Consider the following 12,414-nt stretch of genomic DNA (forward strand, 5'->3'; position numbering starts at 1 on the left):
TGAGAGTGATCCTAGTGGTTACATATAAGATGATGATGATAGTGAATATGGAGGTTTTGATGACGATGTAATATCTTATCAAACAAATTGACGACCTAATATGAGTATACCGTATAATGCATAATCAGTTACTGATTCTAGAAGATTTATAGTTGGGATGAATTTTGAAATTAAAAAAGTCATTAAAGTTGCAATTACAAATTATGCTTACGATTATCGCGTTAGTCTACAATGGTTGAAACAAGACTATAATCGAATGAGGGTCAAGTGTGCGATTGGTGATTGTTTGTGACATTTTTTTGATAGTAAAGACAAACAGTTAAAAGTTAGATCGTGAAACATACCAACTAGAACATAAATGTTATTCAAACAATTATAATCGGTTGGTTACTGCCCGATATGTTGCCCTGAAATTTAGGGACCAAATTTTATTGCAATTAAACATCTCTGTGAGGACAATGCAACAATTATGTAAGGAACAATTGAATTGTGATGTCACTTTGTCCCTTATGAGAAGAGTCAAGGGTTTTGTATTGGAAGAAATTCAAGGTAACAATGATAAGGAGTTTGCTAATTTGTGAAGGTATATTGCAAAATTAAAAAACATAATGACACAAGTACATTTATCCTCCAAATCACCAAAGATGAATCAAGTGGAGTGAATAAATTCAAACGATTCTACTTGTATTTTGAGGGTTTGAAATGTGAATGATTGGTCGGATGTAGACCCATCATCGGTTTTGATGGGTGTTTCTTGAAAAGTAAGAGTAAGTGAGAATTACTAACGGAAATTGGTAAAGATGTCAATGAGCACATGTTCCCAATTGCATAGGTTGTTGTTGAAGGAAAGAACTTATCAAGCCGGGAATGGGTTCTTAAACTCCTAATTGAGGATCTTCAATTAGGAGAAGAGTCCATCTTGACAATTATGTCTGACATGTAAAAGATAGTTTTAGTAACATTATATCTTTCTTGTATCATTGTATTCTTTTTTTGTGTGTCTGATCTTAACTTCTATTTTATTTTGTAAGACCTTATTAAAGCTGTTGAAAATTTGTTATCTAATGTTGAACACATATTTTGTTGATATTAGTAAGAAAACTAGGCAAGAGCTGGATACATGGATGAGGACCTGCAAATTTTGTTCTAGAATTTTGCTTGATCTACATATTCAGAACTTTTTGATGTCAACCTAAGAATTTTGAAGAGGTTAAAGAGGGTGCTGATAAATCTGTCATTCGAATAAATGAAAGAAAATGGTTAAAACGTATTTAAATGACCTAAATGTGACATGATAGATAATAATATATGTGATTATGTTTTAATTCATGAATAATTGCTAGTAGATAGAAGTTTATCGTTAGCATGTTGGAGCTTATAAGACTAATGATAATGAGGAGAATTATGAGGTTGAGGAATGAGTTCACCAATGTATGGTTTGGTGATATATCATATGTTGCAAGAAATAGACTAGAAGTCTCAAAATCTAGGTATCAAATGTGTAGTTTAGATTTTAACGATAATTTCGGTTATAAGTTAAATGCGATGCACCTGTTGACTTTAGAAATAACAAGCATTCCTTGTCTGCATGGAGTATGTGTAATTTATCATTCAGGTGATAACCTTGAAGATTATGTAACAAATTGGTATAAACGAGGGCCCTTCATGAGGACGTATTCGTTTTCAATTTTACTGAACAACAAAGATGAATTATGGCCTAAATGTGAGAGTATGCCACTTATTTTACTACCATATGTGTAAAAGAAAAAAGTAGTACAAAATTAATCGAATGAGGGTTTTTAAAGAGTCAAAAGAAAGTGGAAATTATCTTAAAATGGTCGAATAGTCTATTGCTTGCAGTAAATGTGGAATGGAAAGTCATAATAAAAGGGATTGTACAAGAATTGTAATTAGAACTTCTACTCAACCGCCCATAGGTATTCAATCGAACGTATTGAATTTTACTTTATCATTGATTAGAATTGAAATTCATATTTAACTAATTTAATGTAGGTCTTTATTCAAGTGCAATAAGTACACGTGTAGTAGATAACAATGCGAGTGTAGTAGGTAATGTTAAAATTTGTTGATTATAAAGGTTAACAATTAATTAATTTGTTGATTGCTAATTGTTTAATTTGTTGATTATTAATGAGCAAGTCCTAGTATCGTTGTAAATTAAGGAACACATTATAGAAAAGAAGGTTAACGACTACAACCGGTACAAGTGCACTAAAAATGGTACTCATGTTCCTCCTCCTCGGACAGAATCATCAAATCTAGGTCGACGCATTCCTCATCCTCAGATAGCAACATGAAATTCAGGTCTACGTGTTTTCCATCCTCCTCGGATAGCACCTCCTACTCCTTAGATAACACCATCAAATCAAGGTCCTCTTGTTCATCCTCCTCCTCCTCAAACAACACCATCAAATATAGTCGACATATTTCTCATCCTCCTCGGATAACACATTCTACTCCTTAGACAATACCATCAAATCCAGGTCCATTGTTCCTCCATCTCCTCGAACACCGCTATCAAATCTAGGTCGACATATTCCTCATCCTTCTCGGACAACATACTCCTCACACAACACCATTAAATTTTGGTCCCATTGTTCCTTCTCTTCCTCGGGGAACACCGTCAAATTTAGGTCGACGTGTTCCTCATCCTCGGACAGCACTAGCAAATCGCACCTCTGTGTTCCTCCATCTCCTAGCCAATTCAACCGAAAATCAATATCAATAATAAGTAATGTCACAAGCTCAACATCTTCTTTAGGCGTGTTTAAGATTGGTGTCACTCAACCAGATCACGGTATCAAGCCGCATAGGTTAATGTACAATGAAAAACTAGCTATAATGAGTGACAAACTATAAGAGATGATCGCAAAGAAGAATTTGAATATTACTAGGAAGATATTTGTAATTTCTTCTTAAGAGAGTAAGGCTACATGAATAATAAAATTTGTTTGGTTGTTAATTTATTTCTTGCTTGATCAAACTTCTATATAGTTTATGTTGTTGGTTTGTTTATGGATAATACTTATCAAATGTTGTTTGCTTATGGATATTAGTTATCAAGTGATATGTCATACCTTAAAAGTACTAAATGAGTGATAGTACTGATTGTTGTTGGTGCTAGTGCTTTAGAATAATTATATATATATGACATTAATCTTATTTTCCTTTCATTATTATTATCCAATTGCATGTTTATTATTTAATAAAGATCAATGAATATATTTGATGTATTCTAAAAGGTCCCTAGTCAATTATTATTGTGGGAACAATAATAAATTAAGACTATTATGAGTTATGATTGATAATCGTGAGATAGTTATTTATGTAGAGACATAAATCATAATCATGAATTTTCTTATAAGAGTATAAGAGACTGGACCGACCCACGAGAAATTACTACATGAATATAAATCATGAGTGATTTCATAGTGATTGATTGTTGCAATCCTTAGACCTGAGGTTACTACAGAATCCTTAATAAAAGATCAATATGTTTTAACACAATCAAACATCATATTTAACCGGATGACTATAAAACTTGTGCTTGGAGTGATATCTTTGGGCCCTTCGTGTAAGTATGACTGAGAAATGCATGGTCATGCTATAAATGAATTAATAAATGTATTAATATCATTTAATAGGTCATTCTATCTATTGATCAAAAAATGATTGAATTTGATAAGGTGACTTTATCCATGCCTTATGTTTAATCACGGATATTAAATAAGCCTATTGGATCGCACAACTGAGTGAGTTTTGAAAAATAAAAGTAAGGTCCAAATTTTGTTAGGTTTATGAAACCGGGTTTCATTAAAACTTAGCAAGATTATATAATATTGAAAAGAGTTTTCAAGTGCACGTGTGTAAAAATTAAGAGTCCTAACAGACAAGAATCCAAAACGTTAGATTCCTGCTCACGCGTGGATATAAATAGAAGATGTTCCCATCAAGCAACGTCTCGGTAATCATTGAAAAGGGAGTCATATTAGTATACTTATCAGGGCCGGCCCTGGGGTAAGGCAACCAATGCACTTGCATAGGGCCCCCCACTTTTATAGGGCCCCCATTTTTTATATTTAATAATATTATATTATTAATATTATTTTTTCCTCTTTTCTCTCCTTTAATATTAAATATATATTATAAAAATAACTTTTTTATCTCCTTTTTAGTCTCGTATTATAATATATTAATTATTTTTATTTTATTAATTAAAATTAATTTTTTTTTACTATTTTAGGGGCCCCAAAATTTAAATTTGCATAGGGCCCCCAAAATCTCAAGGCTTCTCAAGGCCGGCCCTGATACTTATTATGGTTTAATCGTTAAGGATGATGAAACAAATTAGGGATTGCGAAAAAAATTGAATGCTTCTTCCGTTGCGCGATCCTATTCCGTTGCAGAAAACCCAACAATTGCAAGCGTGTCCATCACATGGTGCATATACACCAAAAGTATTATCAGTCTTTGTGCTTAAATATTGTCATATTCCTCTAGCCAACAATACCAAACAAAAGGATGAAAGCTCATTTCAAGTTCTATACAATAATACTTCTCAAAAGAAGCACTTAACTTGCTAATTGTTCATCTTGATATCTTAATCTTAGCAATTTCAGATTTAATAACTAATATAAGCGACCACTTACTCCAACAACTATCATGCAAATCAATATTTTACACTGAAATTGATTAACAGGATAGAAGAAACTCATTTAACCTTGTAACAAAATTACCATAAACATCATAAAATTATTTTCAATATAAAATCTTCAATACAATATAATATTCATTCTCATTCCACAACATACATAATTTCAAACTACAAACACAAATACATATATAAGATCAACATAGAAACAAATACAATATAAATATTCCATTTCTTCAATTTCTTTTTTTTTCTCTATTTGGACTTCATTGCTTCAATCTCTTCTTCCAATTATTGAATCTTGACAGATTTTTTATTATAATAAATAAGAAGATTGTTATGTATTGTAACCCTTGGGATTAGTCCATTCCGTAGTTTATCACGTGTTTGGACGACACATAACAATATGGGGGAGACCTGAGGTGCCTCGAGGTTCGATACGTTTCAACATTGATTTGCGTGCTAGGCATCTTTTTAAAAGAAAAGATTTAGAAAATACGTGGGAGTTTTGAAAATTAATCATGTAAAATTAATTAATTTTATTCAAATTTTAATAATATGGGGATTAAATAATAATTTGATTAACACCCGGTTTAAATTAATCAAACATAACTAATTTAAAAAATTATCTATTTGAAAATAGAGTCGCCAAATGATTTTAGAAAAAAAATAGTAAAAAGTACGTGTATAAACTTACTTTATACTAGAGTTTCTATAAAGGGTTCGGTATTTTTTTATGCTAAAGGAAAGGGCTTTCACGCTATGTCCTCTGTGCCTGTCAAATGACGGTTTTATTTTTTAACTAAAAGTCTGGTTATTACAAGATTTATATAACATTTATTTCCTCTAATTAGTAATTCGGGGGTCCTAAACAAGGATATATTTAGATTACATAAATAATTGTACGAAATTATTTTAAAAAAAGCGTACATGCGATTGTGTTGATATAAAATTAAGTAAAATCTCTGAAAAATATCAAAAAAGTGTTAAAATTTAAAAATAAATTCCAAACGGGGCCTTGATTAAAATATTTATTTGGAAAAAATCCCAAAAATATTTAAATATCATTTTCTAACCTTTCAGAATTATTTGAAAATAGATTGGGGTTCCAAAATTACAAAAATAATTTTAGATTTTGAAAAGTGGAACCAAACATGCCCTAGGACCGAAGTCATAGGGTATTGGTCCAGTTATGTCGATCTAGGTTCAAACGAGCTCGGTCCAGACCGGGAAGGTCTGAATTAGGGCTCGGGACGCTTGGTCGAGGGATTGGAGGATTTGGTCCTAGGGTTTAGGAGACTCGGTCCTAACTCAAGTTGTTCGGTCATAGGTCTGGGAGACTTAATCTCAGGTCTATCTTTCTCAGTCGTGGACCTGGGAGGTCGGTCCCAAGTTAGACCTATTGGTTCGAGATTAAAAACCTCGGTAAAATTCATTGGTCCTTGCTCAAGAACATCGGTCCTAAGTCTTAGTCTTAACTCAAGAACACCATTCCTTGGTCTCGGTCCCAGCTAAGATCATCGGTCCTCGTTCTCGGTCCCAGGCTAAGAACCTCGGTCCTTTGCCTCGGTCCAAGAGGACCGAGTGTTCTTAAATTGGTCAAGAATTGTAGGTCTTATATCTTTTGATACATATCATTAAAATCATGATATGTAAGTTGCAACCATCTCATATGATTATGGGGATCAAAAGCTTTGACCCTAATCACGATCAATCGATCTCTACAAAGATCAATTTCTCATAATCATTTTAGGTCAAAATTTGGGATATTTTAAATTAGGTCATTTTGGACATCGGTCTCTCAACCTAAACCACAACATCGCAATGCATAACAATATCCATAAATCGAGCATATTCTCCATTGGAACCTATCCATCGCCCCAAAACATGTGTTTTTCTCAATTTATTCCTTCCGCGTTTTATTCTCCTCATAGAATGCATCATTCGTAGAGCCAAACAATTTGCAACTTTCACGGGCATCCTAACTTATTGATATCGGCTAGTTGTATAGCCATAGCTTCTAATCAATCTCTTCAAAGAGAAAAAAAAACACACAAAACATGTTTTCCTATCAAATCAAGTTAAATGATACAAAAAAAAACTTTTCAAAGAAGTTCGATAAATGATTTACAAAAATGGTTTAATTTGGACTGGAGTTTTCTCTCATTAACTTTTAGTGCCCATAAAAAAAATTATCTTTCAATTTCACTATATGGTTTATGCTATTTATTTACCATAATATTCTCAATAATTGGTTTAGATTTTAACACCATGATAATATAAGATACCTTACCCATCCAAAAGATTAATTAATAACATTTAAATTTTGGTCATGCATAAAATTATAAATAAATAAGCTAGCACAGATTCCAACCAATGGATTGGAGTGAAATTCAAGGAGGTGGGAACAAGCAAAGGACATATAATAAACAGAGAGAATCAAACTAGCTAATTAAAGTGTACGGTATTATTATTTGTTTAAAATAATTAAAATATTAATAATTGAGAGAGAGAGAGAGCTTTCAGTTATTTTTACAACTTGGTTGAGTAAATTAATTAAGCCAATAAATATAACTAATTATTATTTCACAAAACTGGAGGAACCTTCATATTATATTCATTAAAATAAATAAATAAAAAATAAAAATGAAGGTTTAGCCACCATGCATATAGCTAGCTTGTTCCTCACTGTTCGGCATGAGACTCCCCCACGTGCCTTTTGCCTCTTCCACGTGACAGACAAGATATGCCAATAGCCAACTCCGGCGGTCGGTTTGTCGGCCTCAATTCAATCCTCCATTTTTTTTAAAGGTAGCCGTAACTTACCGTTAATAACTATGTTTAAAAGCCTTGTTTGGTTTTAGGGTTATTTGAAAAATATTTAAATAAATTAATAGCTATAGTCATGTCATAATGAAACAAGATCTATAGACTATAGGTTATAGCTAATATATATAGACAAGATCTATATAGACTATAGGTTAGCCTGTATAGTACGTACGTAGACGTAGTCAAGTCATGTTCTTGCGCTGTAACATGTCTATAGATTGGATCCATGGAAAAGATTTTCTGAAGCAAAGTTTATTTTGTTAATTTCAATGGAACATTACAACAATTGCCTTTATTTAATAATATCATCACTAAGGCCTTGTTTGATGTATGGGTTATTTGGATAAAGTCTGGGTTTTTTTTCAAATAACCCTTGTGTGATGAAAAGGATAAAAAACCAGGTTTTTTAAATTTTATTCCTATTATACCCCCTCCCTCTCTCTCCTTCTCTCCCTCTCTCTCTCTCTTCCTCTCTCTTCCTCTCTCTTCCTCTCTCTTCCTCTCTCTTCCTCTCCCTCTCTATATATATAATAAAATAATATTATATTAAATAAAATTTTAAATATAATAAAATAAATATTAAAAAACTATATATATATATATATATATATATATATATATTAATATTAACTTTTATTAATATATAAATAATTTTTTTATAAATACTTATAAATAACTACTATTATAATTCAAATATTACATAAAATAATATAATAGATTATAATTTTATTTATATTGTGTATTTATTTTTATTTAATATAATTAATATAATTTTTTACATAAAATTAATGTTATAAATATTTTTATTTAAATATATGTCACTTTATTTTCTAATATAATTATTTATTTACACTATTTAAAATTTAAATGGTATATTAGATAATATAGATTGTTATAATTTTATTTATATTTTAAATTTATTTATATTTAATATAATTTTTTTAAATAAAATAATTTATTAATTTAATTTATATAAAAATAAATTTTATAATGTAATAAAATAATATATATATATATATTTATAAATATAAAATAAAATATTTAAGTAAGGGTAATATGGGTATTTTAATTAATAAAAGTGTTGATTTGATTGATGATGGGATTGTTGGGTTTTGGGATAAAACCTGGGTTTTATCCCAAAAACCCAAAGATCAAACGAGGCCTAAAATAAAAATGTCTATTTTATTACTCAATGGATTACTATTATTACAATATTGACTCACTAATATTCATTTGGGATGTTTGAGTTTTTGAATAATTGTGTCTGTTTTATATGAAATACTACATATTTGAATAATTATTCTTAATCATTTTTGGTAGATTATTTGGTGTACTATCTAGTTTGAAAAAAATCGTCAAATTTTTTAATAATCGTAATCGTCTGATTCGTATTATTCATAATATTATTATTACGACATTTTCTCATATTCGTCTAGGAAAGTCAGTGATAATATCGGTCAGAGAGTTAATCGTTTTTTTTTTAAAATCTATGAATTCGATAACATATTAGATAATGTGTTATATTCTTTTTTCTTATTTTAATGTTACGTGACTTTTATATTTTTTTATTTCCCCGTATCCCTTCTTCATCATTATGTTTATATCATTCTTATCAATTTAATTTAATATAAATGGATCATTTACTAAAATAAAATAAAACAAAATTATATGTTTTTAAAAGTAATAATTATTTTGTATATTTAAGTTTAGTTGAGTCCCTACTTAAGTTCTTGTATAATATTATGCATCCTCTCAATATTCTTTTGTAACTTAGAGATCGTAATCTTTGGGTTTTAGAGTTTTAAAAAAAAAATATTTTTTACCTAAAACATAGTAATCGTGTCATTCATTTAATTACTCTTTTTATTTATTAAAATACTAAAATAATAATTTATTTAAAAAATGGAAAAATAGAATAATTAACCAACATAATTGTAACTCCAGAAAAACCTTTTAGATAGGTTACGAGGGAAAGTTCGAGATTTAAGAATTTTAACATTGGTTTGCGTGTTCAAAATTTTATTTTAAAATAAAACACTATTTAAAAGAATTTTCAAATAATTCCTAACAACTTTTGAAATTAATTAATTTTGGGTTCAATTTTGTATAATCCGGGGATTTGGGTAATCAAATCAAAATCTAATTTTTAGAAATTCATTAGTTTAAATTAATTAAACAAAATTAATTTCAAAGATTATTTATTTGAAATAGAGTCGCCAATTAATGTTTGAAAATCAATAAAAATTGGCATACATGTATAAACGTATTAGTTAGAATTTCTTTTAGTTCGTAATTTGGTGATACTCGGGAAAGGGCTTTCGCGCTTCATCCTCGGTCTTTACTTATATATAAAGTTGGCTTTTGAAAATCGGTTGTATAACTTTGAGTTTTAACCAATTATTTTTCTGGTCCTAGTCATATTTCTAGATTTTAACATTATTTAAAATATTGAAACAACAATATTTAAATGATAGTACTGTTGTTGTTGATAACTATGAAGGATTATAATTGAGGAATATCAACCATTTTTAAAGGTTTAGAAATAAACACCAAACCTGTCTTAGTCAAAATATTCTTTTATACAACACATTGTCATCCATCATTGAATGGATCTCGAGACTCACGATTAACTTTAGTGTTCATTCGGTTGTTTCACCCCATCATTCAATGCCCATGTGATTCAACATCTTCGCTGGTTTATCAGTCAACATACTGGCATCTTGTAACTCGATGGAGCTCACGGGGTTTTTGAAGCTTGAACAATACATCATCAATATTTCAACGTCTCATCTTCAATCTTAAGTTGTTCAAGTATTTTGCATCTCGAGTTTGAGGAGGGATGTTATAATATAAGATAATATATATGTAAGATATTATCAAAATATTATAAATTGTGATAATATCAATATTATATTATTATATTATATTAGTTTCCTTATAAGTATAATATAATGTCTATATATTAGATATAACCTATGTAACTAAATATATCATTTAATACAATCTCTCTTATTCTAACATGACTCTTTCTAGCGCATTGGGGAGAATGATCGCACGTTGCTCTCCGGTGCTTATGAACTCTACGATGATCTATAAGTTCTTGACACATTCACGGATGAAGTGAAATTGTGTTTATTGTGTCCAAGAAATATTTGGTTCTTCATTATTGTTATTGCCAACTTGTTGTCGACATAGAGGGTTATCGACCTCGACTCACATCCGAGCACCTCGCTCAACAATCTTCTCAGTCAAAGTCCTTGACACGACGCTGCAGTAGCTGCCATGAACTCCACCTCACATGAAGATAAAGAAACACTTCGTTGCTTTTTAGATTGTCAGGTGATCAGATTCCCGTTGAGATAAAATACCATCCCTCTAGTATTTTTTATGTCGTTAGTGTCACATGTTAGGTCGTTGTTAGTAAAACCAACAAGTTCTTAAACTTCTCGTCCTCTTCTTAACTGAATCACATAGCTCGTCGTTCTCTTCACGTAAATAAGAATGTGCTTTATTGTCTTTTGGTGTAGAGTGGTAGGTTTCTCCATGTATCGACTCACTATGCCAACTACGTAAGAGATATCGGGTCGAGTGTGTGTCAAGTACTTAAGACACCTGATGATACGCTAATACTCCTTTGGATCCACTAAGCTTCCTTCCACATCCTTTCTAAGCTGCAACTTTGTTTCCATCGGATACTTGCTCAAGTTGCAATCCTCCATTGCAAATTGTTTCAACACCCTTGATGCTATTTTTTTCTAGTCCACCTTGATACCAAGGTAATACAAGAGTAACCTGAGATCACTCATCTCGAACTCCTTCATCATCTGCTTTTTAAACTCCTCAACGCCGTTGATGTTTGATCCTATCACGATCAAGTCGTCGATATATACGCCAACGATGAGTACTTCTTCTCCATGATTCCTCGTGTACACAACCTGCTCTTAAGAACATTTCACAAAGTCGATACTCATCATTCTCTTGTTGGAGGGGTTTCCAAGGAAAAGTCATAATTCAGACTGGTCTTTTGGTATTTAGTTCGAGGTAGACTGTCGATGACTTGCAAGCCTATAGGGGATTCGGTCGGCACCGAAAATAACTGAGAGGCGAGAAGGCTTACAAAAGAAGAAAGAAGGAGACAAAAGAGAGGACAATTTTGTTTTGAGGCTTAACTCGTTGAAGAGAAGAGAAGTGTTCTGATCGAAGAAAAAAATAAGAGGTGTTTCGACTCTTGAACTTAAAAAAGGATTTCTGTATACATGTACTAACAAATTGTTTCTTGAGTCTTCGCTACTTGTCTACATGTACTATCAAATTTCTTATTTTATTTTAGATTTAAGACCCATGAGAATATCAGTTGATGGACGAGTGAGATATAGCGCTGAAGCCCTTTCTCAAGTGTATTAAAGCACCAGACCAATAACGGAATTTCTAAAATGCGTTTATACGTATAATATTTTTTTTTCAAATTTCTTGAGAAGTCATTAAGTGGATACTCTAAAAAAGAGATAGTCTAAATCAATGTTTTTAAATGCACTCTAGTCAAGCATATCATTTTGGTTTCTCGTCTTACTCAAGACTTGAGAGAAATATGAGTTATGGGGTACGACTATCGAGTAACGAAAACTTCTTCTCGGGAAGGGTGAATTTTTTACATTACACAACTAATTAATCTTTTAAATAACATAATTTTTACTTAATCATTTCAAAATAAAAAACTCAAATAAGCCAACTACTACTTTTGATTCAATTGATATAAATTGCTCTAACACGCTCTTTTATAATTTATTGAGATAATAAAGCAATATGAATGTTTTTTTTCTTCGTTAATTCATCTCATATATTTTTTTGCTCTTTTGTTTCTCTAATGTAGTTTATTTTCCTTTTTTTGTCATATTCACACATATTGTTATGAA

This window comes from Impatiens glandulifera, chromosome 2, assembly GCF_907164915.1.
Source record: "Impatiens glandulifera chromosome 2, dImpGla2.1, whole genome shotgun sequence".
Lineage (NCBI taxonomy): Eukaryota > Viridiplantae > Streptophyta > Magnoliopsida > Ericales > Balsaminaceae > Impatiens > Impatiens glandulifera.